Source organism: Helianthus annuus, chromosome 5 (genome assembly GCF_002127325.2).
Source record: "Helianthus annuus cultivar XRQ/B chromosome 5, HanXRQr2.0-SUNRISE, whole genome shotgun sequence".
Taxonomy (NCBI): Eukaryota; Viridiplantae; Streptophyta; class Magnoliopsida; order Asterales; family Asteraceae; genus Helianthus; species Helianthus annuus.
In genome coordinates, this window is record NC_035437.2 from 20,287,130 (window position 1) to 20,303,234 (window position 16,105).

Genomic DNA, 16,105 nt, shown 5'->3' on the forward strand with positions numbered 1-16,105 from the left:
TTAAGTATTTATTTTATTGTGTTTCGGTTTTGATAGCATCTTATTCACACTTCAAGTGTTTTCTCCTAAACTCATTTCCTATTTTATACATTAATTTGGATGGAGACGTACACATGACCGTATCATACCATATCATCTCTCTACATCAACTTTTCTTGACTATAAAGGCACTTCACTCATAAAGTTTTTATGCACTCTTCTCTAGCTCTCCAAACATGAATTCCCTACTCTCTCCGAACATGAATTCAGGGTAAACACATATCATTAACCTAAGTTTTTACATTATCTCATGCATGCATGTTTAATGTCTTTTATATCTTTCTTTTCCAAGGGAAGTGGAAATGGCAGAGATTGTGATCCACGTTCCAGAAGATGCTCCATCACCACCGCTGTTACCTAGTGATCAACCTGTTGAAGAACCTGAAGACAATGAAGAATCCGTTGAAGTTGAGGTTGAAGATGAACCTGCTGAAGAACATGGAAATGAAGATGATGAAGAACATGGAAATGAAGATGATGAACCCGCTGGAGTTGTTGAGGTTGATCAACTGTAAGTGTTGTTCTTGTTCATCATCAAACTTCATATTTGGCAATGATTCAATTTGGTGACATTTGACTATGTTTGTAGAGGTGCACATTTAGTTGTTTTTTGCCAAATAGGTTCAGTTTGGGTACAAAATCGGTTATTCGTGAAACTGGTACGGATTTGGAACCGGTTTTTGAGGGGCGAAAAAGATCCAGTTTGGTTCGCCTTTAACCAGTTTCCAAACTAGATTTACAAACCCTAAGCTGTTTCAATATGGCTTTGGTGAAACCGTTTTTATGTTCACATCTATTTGTTTATAATCACTCACTTACTTGACATATATACATATATTATGTTTCACTTACCTTGAGGTTTCAGTACAACCATCAAAATAATATTGGGTTGGGGGGTTGAGTACCCTAACTTGCATAATTTTTATTTCTTACTAGGTTCAGAGACGAGGTTAAACTTTTATGTGGGCTTTATCTATTGTTGCTGGGTATTGATCAGTACTTTGATCTACCCAAGAAAAGACTTTTGTATCTGCTGTCGTTCTACGTGTTTATGTATACTCTTGGAATTGCCGGGGCCGCCTTTTGTATTGAGAGAGGACCTGTTCGTTTTCGCTAGTATTTTGCCAGGATGAAATCATATGTCTATGCGCTCTGTTATTCTGCAATCTTTTTGCTGATGGCAGCTATCACATTGGAACTTCCGGACAATTTCTCGGAGTATTGGGGGTGATTATTAATATAAATATATATGTGTTTAGCTATGGTGTAAGTATTTAATCAAACAATTAGCTGATTTAGTGGATAGTCTCCACCACTAGTTACAGTTACAGCAGACTATTAGCTGATTTAGTATATGTTATTGTAAATATTTAATCAAACAATATATATGATAGACTTACTACTGATAATGGGAACTCTCTTGTCACTTTTTTTTTTTTAACATACTAATGTTATATATAATAGGAGTGATAAATCTGACCGAACCGTAAATTACAAGAACGAGCTCGATCGAGATTATTTTGTTATGCTTGTTTTGTTATGCAGATTATTTATGCGTAATACATGACTAAAGAGTGAACAATGCAAAATAACACATACAAATTATATATACACATTAAAATCCAAAGTTTCATTGTGAGGAGAAAGTACAATTGGTTTTGGACAAGTTATATATGAAGCATGAGTTATACGACATTTAAGCAGATAAAGGGTATAAATGTAGTTTTACCTGGATATGAAATATTGGCCCACTTGAAATATGATGGCTCCCAGCCCTACACGTGGAATATGTGCTTCTGGCATGTAGTATGTTTGCTTTTTAAGTTTCAACTGGATTTTTTTTATCTTTGCGTGGAATGCGGCGCGTTTATGAATTTGTTGAATGTGTTACGTTGGTGACATTAATGTTATTAGGCACAAATAGGAAAAAGTGTTATGTTTCGTACATTGGGATCAGAGCCGGCTCAATCATTCCGGATGCCCAAAGCGAATTAAAAACCTGAGGCCTTTCATTAGAGAAAAAATTAACTTCGAGTATTAATTTATATAAACAAAATTGTTTGCAGTTTTGGTTTCTCAAGGTTGAAATGCAAATAAATTTTAACATAATGGATCGTATATGTACAATTAACATACGAAAACCATGAAAATATATAGTTGCCACATTATGTGTAAACCCAAATAAAAATGTATCATGAGAATTTCTAGTTTTATTTCAATTCAATGCTAGTTTTGAATCTAGTTTTGTATATGTTTTATCTGTATATACATGAATTAGTAAAGAAATGGTGTCTTGTAAGTTGTATATATCCTTATGTTATGTTCAACGCTGATCTTGGACTTTCAATAATCAAGAAAAAAGTCAACCTTTTTATGTAAATTTTGAATTTTGTGGCATACCCAAGATGTAATGTAAGTAGGGTGTTCACAAAATTTGATATTTTTGATATTTACAGGGTGAGTTGGTTAAAACTTAAAAATGCTAGTTTTGTGTATGTTTTATCCGTAGGGGAAAGTTCAAATGAAAACCACTAGTTATTGTGAAAACTAGAAAACTAACTAAAACCCACTAAAAAGGAGGGAGGGAAGACTTTTAATGAGGGAGGGGTAAAATTGGAACAAAAAATATATAACTTTTCAAACATTTCTCATTTCTCCATACGTTATCATTTTAAAACAAAAATGGCACCATAAGATCACAAATTTTCTTATCTTTCATTCAAGTATATTCGAGCATATTTTTTATGACATAAAAAAAGATTTATGGTGTCGTCTTGTTTTCAATACTATTATTATAGTAGTGCACATGTGCACATGTGCAATATAACATGTACTACAATGTGCATTACATGCTTGAAATTAGTTTTTTGATTCTAGTTTAGCTTTTAGGGTTAGTTTTTTTGGAGGTTTAGGATTAGGATTAGGTTTTTGGGTGTGTGTGTGTGGGGGGGGGGGGGGGGGGGGTTTAGGTTTTTGGGGGGTGGGGGTGGGGGGGGGGGGTTAGGTTTTTTTCGGGTTTATGTTTAGGGTTTAGTTTTAGGTTTTCGGGAGGGTGGGGGTGGGGGGTTTAGGTTTTTTTTTTTTTTTTTTGGGGGGGGGGGGGGTTTAGGTTTTTGGGGGTGTCGGTGGGGGGTGGGTTAAGTGGTTTAGGCTTTCCGTATTAGTGCACATGTGCAGTACAACCAAATTTTTTTTTTTTTTTTTGAAATTTTTTTTCCATATATAAAAAGTAGCGATTTTTCTAAAAAAAATTGTAAAAAAAAAAAAAATTTTGTATGTTTTTTAGGTTTTTTTAGGCTTTTTTTAGTTAGTTTTCGAGTTTTCACAATAAAAGTGGTTTTCATTTGAACCATCCCCTTTATCTGTATATACATAAATTTTTCAAGATATGGGGTGTTGTAAGTTGTATATATCTTATTGTATGTTCAATGCTGATCTTGGATTTTTAAAAATAAAACAAAAGTCAAATCTTTTTATGTAAATTTAGAACTTTGTGGCATACCCATGACGAAATGTATGTTGGGTTTTAACAAAAAAATGATCTTTTTGATATATGCAGGGTGAATTAGTTAAAAATGGTGAAGATTTGTTGCATTGGAGCTGGTTATGTTGGAGGTCCAACAATGGCAGTTATTGCCCTCAAGTGTCCGGCAATCATCGAGGTAGCCGTGGTCGATATCTCGGTCTCTCGGATCGCTGCGTGGAACAGCGACCACCTCCCGATCTACGAGCCCGGGCTCGACGATGTGGTCAAGTCATGTAGGGGCAAGAATCTGTTCTTCAGCACTGATGTTGAGAAACATGTTGCTGAGGCTGACATCATCTTTGTTTCGGTTAACACGCCGGGAAAGCCGCGGATCTCACGTACTGGGAAAGCGCTGCTCGTATGATCGCTGATGTGTCGAAATCTGATAAGATTGTGGTCGAGAAATCGACGGTTCCTGTGAAAACAGCAGAGGCTATAGAAAAGATCCTGACCCACAATAGTAAGGGGGTGAAATACCAGATCTTGTCGAACCCGGAGTTTCTAGCCGAAGGGACCGCGATAGAAGACCTTTTTGCCCCTGACCGCGTGTTGATCGGAGGGAGAGAAACCCCTGACGGTAAAAGGGCGATTAAGGCATTAAAAGATGTTTACGCCCATTGAGTGCCCGAGGAGCGGATCTTGTGCACTAATCTTTGGTCGGCTGAGTTGTCCAGACTTGCCGCCAATGCATTTTTGGCACAGAGGATCTCCTCTGTTAATGCCATGTCAGCGCTCTGTGAAGCTACAGGCGCTGACGTGGCACAAGTGTCCCACGCAGTGGGAAAGGATACAAGAATCGGACACAAATTCCTGAACGCCAGTGTGGGGTTCAGTGGATCTTGTTTCCAGAAAGATATCCTTAACCTCGTCTACATTTGCGAATGCAATGGGTTACCTGAAGTCGCTAACTACTGGAAACAAGTGATCAAAGTCAATGACTACCAAAAGACCCGATTCGTCAACAGGATTGTTTCTTCGATGTTCAACACCGTTTCGGGCAAAAATATTGCGGTTTTCGGGTTTGCATTCAAGAAAGACACTGGCGACACACGCGAAACCCTCGCTATTGATGTTTGCAAAGGATTGTTAGGGGATAAGGCCCATTTGAGCATTTATGATCCACAAGTGACTGAAGAACAGATCCAGAGAGATCTTTCTATGGACAAGTTTGACTGGGACCACCCGGTGCACTTGCAGCCCAGGAGCCCGAGCTCGGTTAAGTCGGTGAGTGTGGTTTGGGATGCGTACGAGGCGGCTAAGGGTGCTCACGGGCTATGTATACTGACCGAGTGGGTCGAGTTCAAGAACCTTGATTACAAGAAGATCTATGATAACATGCCGAAACCGGCATTTTTGTTCGATGGAAGAAATGTGGTGGATCCACAGAAACTAAGGGAGATTGGGTTCATTGTGTAATCTATTGGGAAACCATTGGACTCATGGTTGAAAGATATGCCTGCAATGGCATAATGTTGGATGTTTGATACATTGAGAGTTATTATGTTCTTGTTTAGTAAATGTTTTTTGTTATTGTGATTTAGTAATGTTGTGTGTTCTCATGTTGTTCAAAATAAAATATTTAAATTTCTTGGGTTGATATTTAATAAAATTTGTTTTATCTTGAAAATGTATTTTATGTTAAGAGAATCAAACAGTTAGATTAGATGGTTTAATTTGATTATTCTTTTAGACAGGCAGCAAAACAGTCATCTACAATTCTACATACATGTCTTTAAAATGGGCCCTAAATCTTTAGAGGCCCAAAGCAGTAACTTGTTTCATATAACTAGGTTTATGACGTTGCCGCATTGCGGCGAGCTTCTTTTGTTATTTAGTTTGTGTTTACATGTGTTTTAAAATAACTACGAACGCGTTACTCACAGAACCGCTAACAAGAATAAAAAGAAAATTTAGAAAAAAAACACGAAAAGAAATCAACCAAAAAGTTGTATGGTAATGATATTGTTCGTATGAAACCCATGGTCAGAGATGAGCAAATGGTACTGGGTACCGGTACCGAATTTCCTTAACCGAAAGATCTTAAGTACCAATTCGATATCGACTTTTGGCGTTACTGGTAACGGTTTTTATCTTCATATATGAGGAGAAAGTACCACATTTAAGCAGATAGAGGGCATAAATGTAGTTTTACGTGGATATGAAATATTGGCCCACTTGAAATATGATGACTCCCAGCCCTACACGTGGAATATGTGCTTCTGGCATGTAGTATATTTGCTTTTTAAGTTTCAACTGGATTTTTTTATGTTTGTGTGCATTGCAGCGCGTTTATGAATTTGTTGCATGTGTTAGTTGGTGATATTAGGTTGTAGGGAGTGGTTAGACACTTTAAAATAGGTAAATTCTCAAATCATCTAATCACATAGCGCCATGTCAATTGTTTACCTTTTGCTAAAAAAATGTTGGCGGTGGTTAGACACTTTGGAATAGGTAAACTATTTAAAAAAATATGTGATTGGTTGAGAAGAATTGGACCCCACCACACACCCCCTCTCTCCCCCTTTCCTTCACCCTCACCGATTCGGTGAACGTTCACCGATTTCGCCCCCAAAATCGTTAAACTTGATCGGTAACAATTGTGGCGGTGGTCACCGATCGGTGTCGAAGACCTTTACCGAGTCGACACCGTATACCCTTAATGTGATTAGGCACGAATATGGAAAAATGTTATGTCTCGCACATTGCGGTGTAAACGAGACATAACACTAAAGAAAAACTTTAGACTGTTACAAAGATTAACGTAAAGTCGGTGTCACGGGTGTTACGCCGACAAAATTGATAATAGTCAACTTCAGAGTAAAGAATGAGACGTTGACGATGGTGACATTAACGTCACATGGCGGCCTAGGAATTTAGAAAAGCTAATATATTTACGATCACGGCCAAAATATTTAGAAAATGTAATTTGTTTAAGATAAGAAAATAAAAATAAATAAAATAAAAAAACCTAATCTAAACATGTCGCTAACCAAAAGGTTTTCATTATTAGATTTAAACAAAATTTATATAACATAAGGCACGACCATGCGTTTTAATGTTATACACAATGTGCTAACAGACTAACAGTCCCTTTATGTTTGACAACTTTAACATCTTCCACACCTTTTTTGTTCAACTTTCTTACTTTTTTTTATTGTTCAAATTTTAGAATTTTATCCACAATGACAAAGTTTCAACAAAGTTTTGGTTGTGATGTGGTGATTTTTAACGGTTTTTTATATAAAATTTTAATCAATATTAACATCTATTTAACTCATCCATTGTATTTACTTAATTTTTCTCACTCCTTTCATAGGACCATTAATCTATAATCTATATCTATAATCTATAATCTATAATAAAAGAAAATTTAACACTTTTTTATTTAGTTTACCCTTATCAATATGAAAAAAAAAATATTCTTATTTTCTGAAAGGCTTCTACGTACTATCCTCAAATCAAAATAATGTATATGTTTTTTTTTCTTGCAGGATATTCAAATTCTATTGTATAAGTCTACATGATGCTACACGATTTAAGGTTTCAAATTAGTCACAATCTTTTGATCAACGAGATAATGAGATCTTTCTAAATTACAAGTTTTGTATCTCTTTTCTTGTAATTTGTTGTTGGTTTGAGACTTCTTTTCAATTTTTTTTAAATGTGTCCTCAAAATTCAGCCATTCAATAATCACAATTACTCACACGTATAAGCCCATATATAATCTAACATACTTTTAATAAAGGATTCCAATTAATTCTACGTGAACTTTATAAAGACTTTTTGTTATACACTTAATTTCATATATAATCTAATCAAACTTTTAATAATGTATATATGTGTGGACGCTCGGAGGGCAAAAGTGAAATTGCACTAATTTTAACGTTATTTCACTAAATTTGTGAAAATAACGTTAAAAGCGGCAGACGGTTAATCATGCATCATCATCATGTGGTGGCGTTGATAGTAGAAAGACAAAAGGGAACATGCACTAATCGGTCTTTGTCCCGATTGCTAAGTGTTATGTGCCTTATGTCCAAAGCTTGATGCAAAACTACTATCAAGTCAGGGTTTTACTGAAAGCAGCCTTTACATCTTACTCTTCTCAGACCCTACCTTAGCTTTTGCTATTTGTAGGATTTATTGAGTATGATGATGATGATGATGATTTAGTATATATAATTAGATTTATTCAACCTGTATAATACACGGGGTTTATAAAGATATATTTTTTTATTATTTAGTTTATAAAATTACATTTATCTAACCCATGTAATATACAAGGTTACAAAATTACATTTATTTAACATGTGTAATACACCGTGTTTTTAAAGATATAACTTTTTTTATTATTTAGTATATATAATTAGATTTATTCAACCCGTACAATACACGGGTTTTTATTATTTGGTATATAAAATTACATTTATTCAGTACAATACATGAGTTTCTTAGAGATATAATTTTTTTATCATTTAATATATAAAATTACATTTGTTCAACCCGTGTAATAAACGAGATTTTTAAAGAATAATTGTTTTAATTTAGTATATAAAATTACATTTATTCAACCCGTGTAATACACGGGGTTCTAACCTAGTTGGATATATTTTAAAATTGGGTATTTATTTAAAGCTACCTATGAATTTATATGTTTGTGGATTTTGAGTTAAATTACTAGCATCCTTTTATTATGTACAGATATTTACATGGTAAATGTATAAAAAAATTGTATGTTAAACTACCCCACGTATTATGAAAATACCAATATCAAATGGACGCTCGATCTATGTGTACCTATAGAATAAGGTGTATGCCAGATGCGACATGAAATACAAACACTACTAATCAATCTAACATCTTAGTTTTTCTTTAAATTAAAAAAGAAAAAACTATAACGATACTATAGTTAAATTCAAATGCTCATTTTATGATGAAATAAAAAAATGAGTATTACACTATAAAAAGTTTTGGCCGTTTAAAATCATAGGAGGTAGTTGGTTTAAAAGTCAATAATACATTTTAAATCATTGTACCATATGTTTTAAAAGTTGGATACTTAAATTCTTAAAAATACGTACAATTACAATTTGGTCTTTCTTATATGTATTATAATAACGGAGTGTAAACAAGCCAAGCCGCTCATGAGCTATTCGAGCTCGGCTCACTAAAAGCTCGAACCGAGCCGAGCTTAAACGATCACGAGTCCGAGCCCAAGCCATAAAAACAAGATCGTTTAATAAACAGGCTTCGCCCAAGCTTCACTTGTTAAGATCGAGCCAACTCACAAGCCTAAACAAGCCTTTTACTTTATATAACGTTTATCTGATATATAATATATATATATATATATATATATATATATATATATATATATACACTTACATAGTAGTTATTATTATATATAAAGTTACTATAAATATAAAAATGATTAAATAATATATTATGTTACATATAAAAGTACAATTAATAAATATATAAAATAAGTCATATTAAAATACTTAGAAATGTAGGTAAATTGATTATTAAAAAATAAGAGTCGAGCCTGAGGTTAAAAACCTAGTGATGAGCCAAGCTCAAGCTCACATAATTTGAACAAGCTCGAGATCAACCCTGATCGACTTTAGGGGTTTGGGTTGGCTTATTTACACCCTTAATTATAATATAGTAGACGCACATACACACCATGGCGGCAATAGTTCTGCCACTCCATTGGTGGAAAATGGGCGGCTGCCCTATTTTTTTCCATTTTTAATTTTAATTTAATTAATGTTAGTATAATATAATATGATTATAATTGCCCCTTTCAAAAAATACGATTTCACCCTCAGTTCAAAATAAATTTATGCTTTTGTCCCCAGCTAAAAATTACGATTTCGCCCTTAGTTCAAAACTATGATTTCCTCCTCGTTTAAAACAAAATTTTTTGTTTTGCCCCCAGCTAAAAATTACGAATTTACCCTTAGTTTAAAATTATAAGTTTGTCCTCTTTTGCCCCGTTCAAAACTTATGATTTTGTCCTCAGTTAAAATCTGGAGTCTTGCCATCGTTTTAATTTTTTTTTTTCAAAACTATAGTAGTTTTTATTTTACTTGGTTTACTCAATCTAACTTTTTTGTCAAGCAGATGTCTGACACTCGCTCATTGTTTACAACAATTTACTATTTTGCCCTCAGCTCAGGCTTGCCATCTTTTTTAGCAAAACTATGGCAGTGTTTTGGTTTAATTGGTTGAGTCGATATAATTTTTTTGAGATCGTGTTATGAGTAGTGTTTTGGTCAAAAATTACCGAAGCAATTTAGTGATCAAATTAGTTAGGTGAGGTAGTGTGCTAGAAATATGTGTTGAAAATATTTAAGTTAAGTTGCTTGTAAAAATAGGTTCAAGATACGGCTCAGGATACAGAGCTGTATCTATGATCAAACAATAAGCAAAAATGTAAAGGGTGACACGAGATGTACGAGGAAAGCCCTTGATCAATCTAGATCGCCGGCATAAAACCTCGGGAGCTGACAATCGCAGCTGCCTTGTTCTTCTATTGCTTCAAATATCAGGATACAGTGCAGGATATGATGCGGATCAACTAAGTGTTACAATGAGATTTGAATACAAGTGTTTGTGTGTAGTGGTTGCTAGTAGCTAGAGAGCAAAGTGTGCAAATGAAAGTGAGTGCCTTAATCTGATCCGATCATGTTATTTATAGTTAAACGAAAACAACTAACTATCCTAATAAACCGGGATGCTTCGAATATTCCCGAGTAAACGTTACAGTCCTGGTCTTTCGGGTTCAACGTCTTTATTTCAACTGATTTGCCCGAGTCTTGGGGGAAGAAGTCTTCTTGAACGTTGGAGACTTGCACCTCCTAATCTGCACGTGATTAATTCAGTCAATACCAGGATATCGTACCAGGATGTTACCAATATCCTGATCCGGTATCCTGATCACAAGTAAACAACCAAAAGCAGAATATTAGTCAGGATATATGTTCAGAAAATGACCCATAATAAGTAGTATGCACAAGTAACTAAAATACATGCGTACATTTTATTAAACTAAGCAATATTCAGCTTAGCGCCCCGCAACGCAGGCGGGGCATCCACCAATATCCATTGGGGATACATTCATTCTTTTCAATGTCTCTAGCTGAATTATGTTGACGGAACTGCCGTTATCTACCAATATCCTGGGCACAAAATGGTTAGCGACATATAATGTAATTAATAGGGCATCATGGTGAGGATCCTGAACAGTATCCCTGTCATCACTATCAAAAGTGATCACTTTGTCAGTTGTGAGGGTCGTCATTCTGGTCGGCTTTTCTCCTCTTTCTGCCTTAGCTTCCTTTACATGTCTCTTGGCTGCGGAATATGAAGTCCCGCAAATGTCGGATCCTCCCGAAATGAAGTTAATTATTTTGGCATTTGTCGGGGGTGAGCCGCTCGTTCAGGATCCTTCTCAGGATCCTGTCCTTTATTCTTCTTTCTTCCCAGCAGATCCTTTAGATATCCCTTACTCAGCAGGTAGCTTATCTCTTTCCTTGGAGCAATGCAATCCTCAGTGACATGTCCGAAATCCTCGTGGAAGGCACACCATTTAGACTTATCCTTCCAATCAGCTCTTTGTTGATTCTTCCGAGGCCATCTGGCTTTGTCTCTTAAACCCTGCATAGCATACATCAATTCAGGTATATTAACAGAAAAACAATATTAAGATAACTCAGGATACTCCTCGGGATCCTCATCTTCAACAGCATTGACTTTTTTGCTATCATTTCTGCCATATGGCTTTGAGCGATACGGTTTATACGAGGATTCTGATTTCCTGTTGGTTGATTCATAGGTTGTGGACGAATTCATTCTTTCTTGCATCTTTTTATCATCCTCCAGCCGGATGTATCTCAATGCCTTGTTACGAGCTTCATCCAGATTCATGCAGGGACTCATTACAAGATCCTGGTAAAATTGAGAATCTTTTTGCAACCCCATCTTGAAGGCCTGCACAGCTGTTGCAACATCAAGATGCGGGATATCTAAGGATTCCCGGCTAAACTTATTCACATAATCCCTCAAGGATTCCTGAGGTTCTTGAGTTATCCTGTAAAGATCACTGGTTAGTTTCTCAAAACTTCGACTGCAAGAAAATTGACTATTAAATAAATTAACCAAGTGAGCGAATGAAGTAATTGAGTGAGGCTGATCCTGTTAAGGTAGAACCAAAACCCTTGCACAGGCATGCTTCCTTAAGATCCGGAGGGATAGGGTTGATTTCCATACTTTCCCTATACTAGGCAATATGCTCCTCAGGATCCGTGCTTCCGTCGTAGAGCTTCATGTTGGGGGTCTGAAATCTTTTTAAGAGATTTCAGCATCACAGATAGGATGCGCAAACCGGGATATTCTGTGACTGTCCTGAGATACTTCTGGAATTGGCTGGACCACCCCAGGCACACTGGATATCATGTCCTTTAGCTTCTGAAGCTCCCTAGATAATGCTGATGTCACACCTGTATCCTGCAAATATCCAACACTGTTAGTGGCAAGAGTATTATTATTATTAGACACATTACCAATCTGAGGATTTTGGCCATATCCTGAAGCATATCCTGAGCTCCTCACAGTTGACACTCTAACCGAAGAGGGTATCTCAGGAGTAAGATTCTAGGGATGGCTGGGCACAATATTTCCTCGGTTATCCTCAGTGTAAACTGCAGAACTGAAGTTCAAAGCCCTGGGTTGCAAGGGAGTGATAGTATCTTTAGCAGGCCTTCGCGAGCTTGATTTCAAAAGTTGTATCTCTCTCATCAGCATCTGATTAGTTTCCTGCTGCTGTCTCATCTGTTCCTGTACACTACCAAACAAATTTAGAATTTCCTCATTAGAAGCTAAAACAGGACCGGATCCCTGGACATTGCGAGTGGGAATAACATCCCAAGCCACGTGAATTTCAGTTTCTTGGGAAGAGGCTTGAGATCTCGGAGGAGGTGGTGGAAGCACCTAACTAATTGTTGCAGAGGTTGTAGCAGATATGGTGGAAGAGCTTATGTTTGATCTCTAGGCCATTGAAAATAATGTGGCAAAAAGTTTTGAAAATAGAAAACTGATTAACGATTTTACAAAAGCTTTTAGTAGAAATAGCACCACTCGCCCCACGGTGGGCGCCAAATTGTTTTGGTCAAAAATTACCGAAGCAATTTAGTGATCAAATTAGTTAGGTGGGGTAGTGCGCTAGAAATATGTGTTGAAAATATTTAAGTTAAGTTGCTTGTAAAAACAGGTTCAAGATACGGCTCAGGATACAGAGTTGTATCTATGATCAAACAATGAGCAAAAATGTAAAGGGTGACACGAGATGTACGAGGAAAACCCTTGATCAATCTAGATAGTCGGCATAAAACCTCGGGAGCTGACAATCGCAGCTGCCATGTTCTTCTATTGCTTCAAATATCAGGATACAGTGCAGGATATAATGCGGATCAACTAAGTGTTACATTGAGATTTGAATACAAGTGTTTGTGTGTAGTGGTTGCTAGTAGCTAGAGAGCAAAGTGTGCAAATGAAAGTGAGTGCCTTAATCTGATCCGATCATGCTATTTATTGTTAAACGAAAACAAATAACTATCCTAATAAATCGGGATGCTTCGAATATTCCCAAGTAAACGTTACAGTCCTGGTCTTTCGGGTTCAACGTCTTTATTTCAACTTATTTGCCCGAGTCTTGGGGGAAGAAGTCTTCTTGAACGTTGGAGACTTGCACCTCCTAATCTGCACGTGATTAATTCAGTCAATACCAGGATATCGTACCAGGATGTTACCAATATCCTGATCCGGTATCCTGATCACAAGTAAACAACCAAAAGCAGAATATTAGTCAGGATATATGTTCAGAAAATGACCCATAACAAGTAGTATGCACAAGTAACTAAAATACATGCGTACATTTTATTAAACTAAGAAATATTCAGCTTAGCGCCCCGCAACGCAGGCGGAGCATCCAACTAGTTATATTACAAATATTGTGTCAACATATCTTTTGCTTATTAATATCTTTCATGTTTGTGTCAATGATATCTTTTGCTTATTAATATCTTTCATGTGAACAGATTGTTAGAAATTACTTTGATTGAGAAATAATAGTCGATAAACAATACTAACAACGGCCATTAAAGATGTAATCAAATGCATTTAGGTGCCATCAGAAGCATTAATATTGTCTTATCTCCTGTACATATAATGATAAAGAGTTTGCCCTCTCATTTGTTGTAATATACCTCCTTTGCTCCTCTCATCTATAGATTCTTCTTTGTCTGTCACTAATTCATCTAGAAATATAATTTTATTTGGGCGGCTGGAACTACAATTGTTGTAAGGTGGACGGACCTCTTTTGAAAAATCTGTGAGCTTCCATCGAACACTTTTCTATTTTTAAGAGTTTAGTTATTTCTTTCTTGTTATTGCTATATTTTATTTGTTTATCTTGTAGCATTAATAAAAACAACTTCACAAAAGTATTCCGATCGGAAGCCTCTAGCTAACTAACTTGCTATCCCATTTAGGGGTGGGGATGGTCACTAGTGATAGAATTCTATCACTCAGAAGCATCCAATCAACTCCTGTTATGTCATCAGTCACTATTTTATCATTCACATCCATTTTTAGTGGCAATGGTCATCACTCACAACACCTAACAATAAACCCCCACACCCCCTCACATCCATCATTTTTCACACGTTATACAAATAACGGAAATCGAACACGTGCTGCTATCATGCGTTGAACAAATGACTGGCGGTGGACATTTTGTTTCTACCACGCGTGCTCAAGGGCCATTACGGAAAAATAATTGACCGCCCCTTGTCCTCTTACCATAAAAAACATGCATTTTTTTATTACTTGCCAAATGGCTAGAGAGGTTACTAGCCGGATATTTAAACCGTGTCACCAAACATACAACAACAAATAGAATTACACCAAAACAAACAAGCTCCCATCTCACCCACGCCATATTTCCCAGTCAAGGCCAGCCTGCTTTGATCTCCCTTTGACCCATAAGTGCTTTGACATCACCCACGTTCTTCTCCAATGGACACCTACTTATTTATATAATATCAATTTGCAACATATGTTGGCATGAAAGATTGTACCATAATTTTGATGAGTTGTACTCATATTTTTGTTTTTTTATCTTTAATTTGTGTTATTTTAATCATAAATCACTTTTAAGCACATACAAATTAACATTTGTAGGAATAAGGGGTTGTACTCATATGTTTGGTGGGTTGTACTCACTTTTGATTTTTTTTTTCTTTCTTTTTTATTTTTAATTTTTTTACTCTTAACCCCATACATTTATATGTTTTACATTTTAACCAATCACTTTTAACCTCATACTGATTTTCTGTATTACGTTTTGGTCAAATTTAATTTTGCGTGTTAACATGCTACAATATGCGTGTATGATTCAATGTTTTTATGTGTAGTTTTCCTGTTTAACACCCCGTTGAAGCGCGCGGTTCTAGAACAACTTAGTTATTGAAGGGGTATGGTCCCAAAAAGCCGCGCAAACCTTAGTTGAGGTTGCGCGTGAGACCATACTCCTTATTTTAATAAACTTCTTACTGAGAGCCTCGCGCGACCTACACCACTTTCCGATTTGTGCCGCGCGAGGCATAGCCCACAAGAAGCTCAGATATCAGCACTTAGCATAAAATAATGGAACACATGGACATACTAACCCCGCACGGGTTAGTTAGATGCCCAACAAGAACCACACAGGAGGGGAGCGCAAGGCTACCTCCGGTGGTACACAAGGTACAAGTGGCAGTGAAAGGAGCCAATGAGCGTCCAGCAGGCTCTGGTCAATCGTGCGCCACGATCGCCTGACGAGAAGTACATAAGGACGCCTACGTGGCACCAATCAGAGGACGGAGACAACTGTCCCACGATCTCCACTTGTCTGCTGATGGCAGAACAACAGCAAGGCCGACAACAATGACACGTGGCTCCAATCAAGGTGCGCCAGCACCGAAGAACGTCTAGAAGCCACTAAACGGTCGACGCCAGCAAGGAAAAGAGCATATCCGTTATGTTGTCCATTTCCGGCCCAAGGCCCATCAGCCCATATCCTCTTACACCTCTCCGGCTATAAATAGAGACCTCATTCCACAGGTTAAACATTCTATTCCTCTACTCTCACTCTTAGCACTTAATTATCCTCTCAAAGCAGTCGCTTATTTTCACGCCGGAGCCTGGTTAAGAGGGAAACCCCCACATTCCCCTCTTAACGAGTAACGGTGTTCTGTTTTGTAGGATTATACATCAAGTCGGAGCTCAAATATTCATTAGAAGATTAACCACTATGATAGGAACATAAACCAAACCGATTAGTATCCTTAATCAGTTCAGTGTTTCTTCATTGGCGCCCACCGGTTTTTTCTATAACCACCTTCATCTTCTTTTATTCGAGACTTTGACATCTTTTCTTCCTTCGACCATGGCTGGTCAAGGAACCATTCCAGAGTTCGGCTTCGGAACCAACTCTA

At 36.7% G+C, this 16,105-nt stretch overlaps 1 pseudogene; it reads left to right on the plus strand.

Moving 5' to 3' along the window:
- Positions 1-3,602: 3,602 nt before the first annotated feature.
- On the plus strand, positions 3,603-4,982 carry LOC110938615 (annotated as a pseudogene).
- The last annotated feature ends 11,123 nt before the right edge of the window (positions 4,983-16,105 follow it).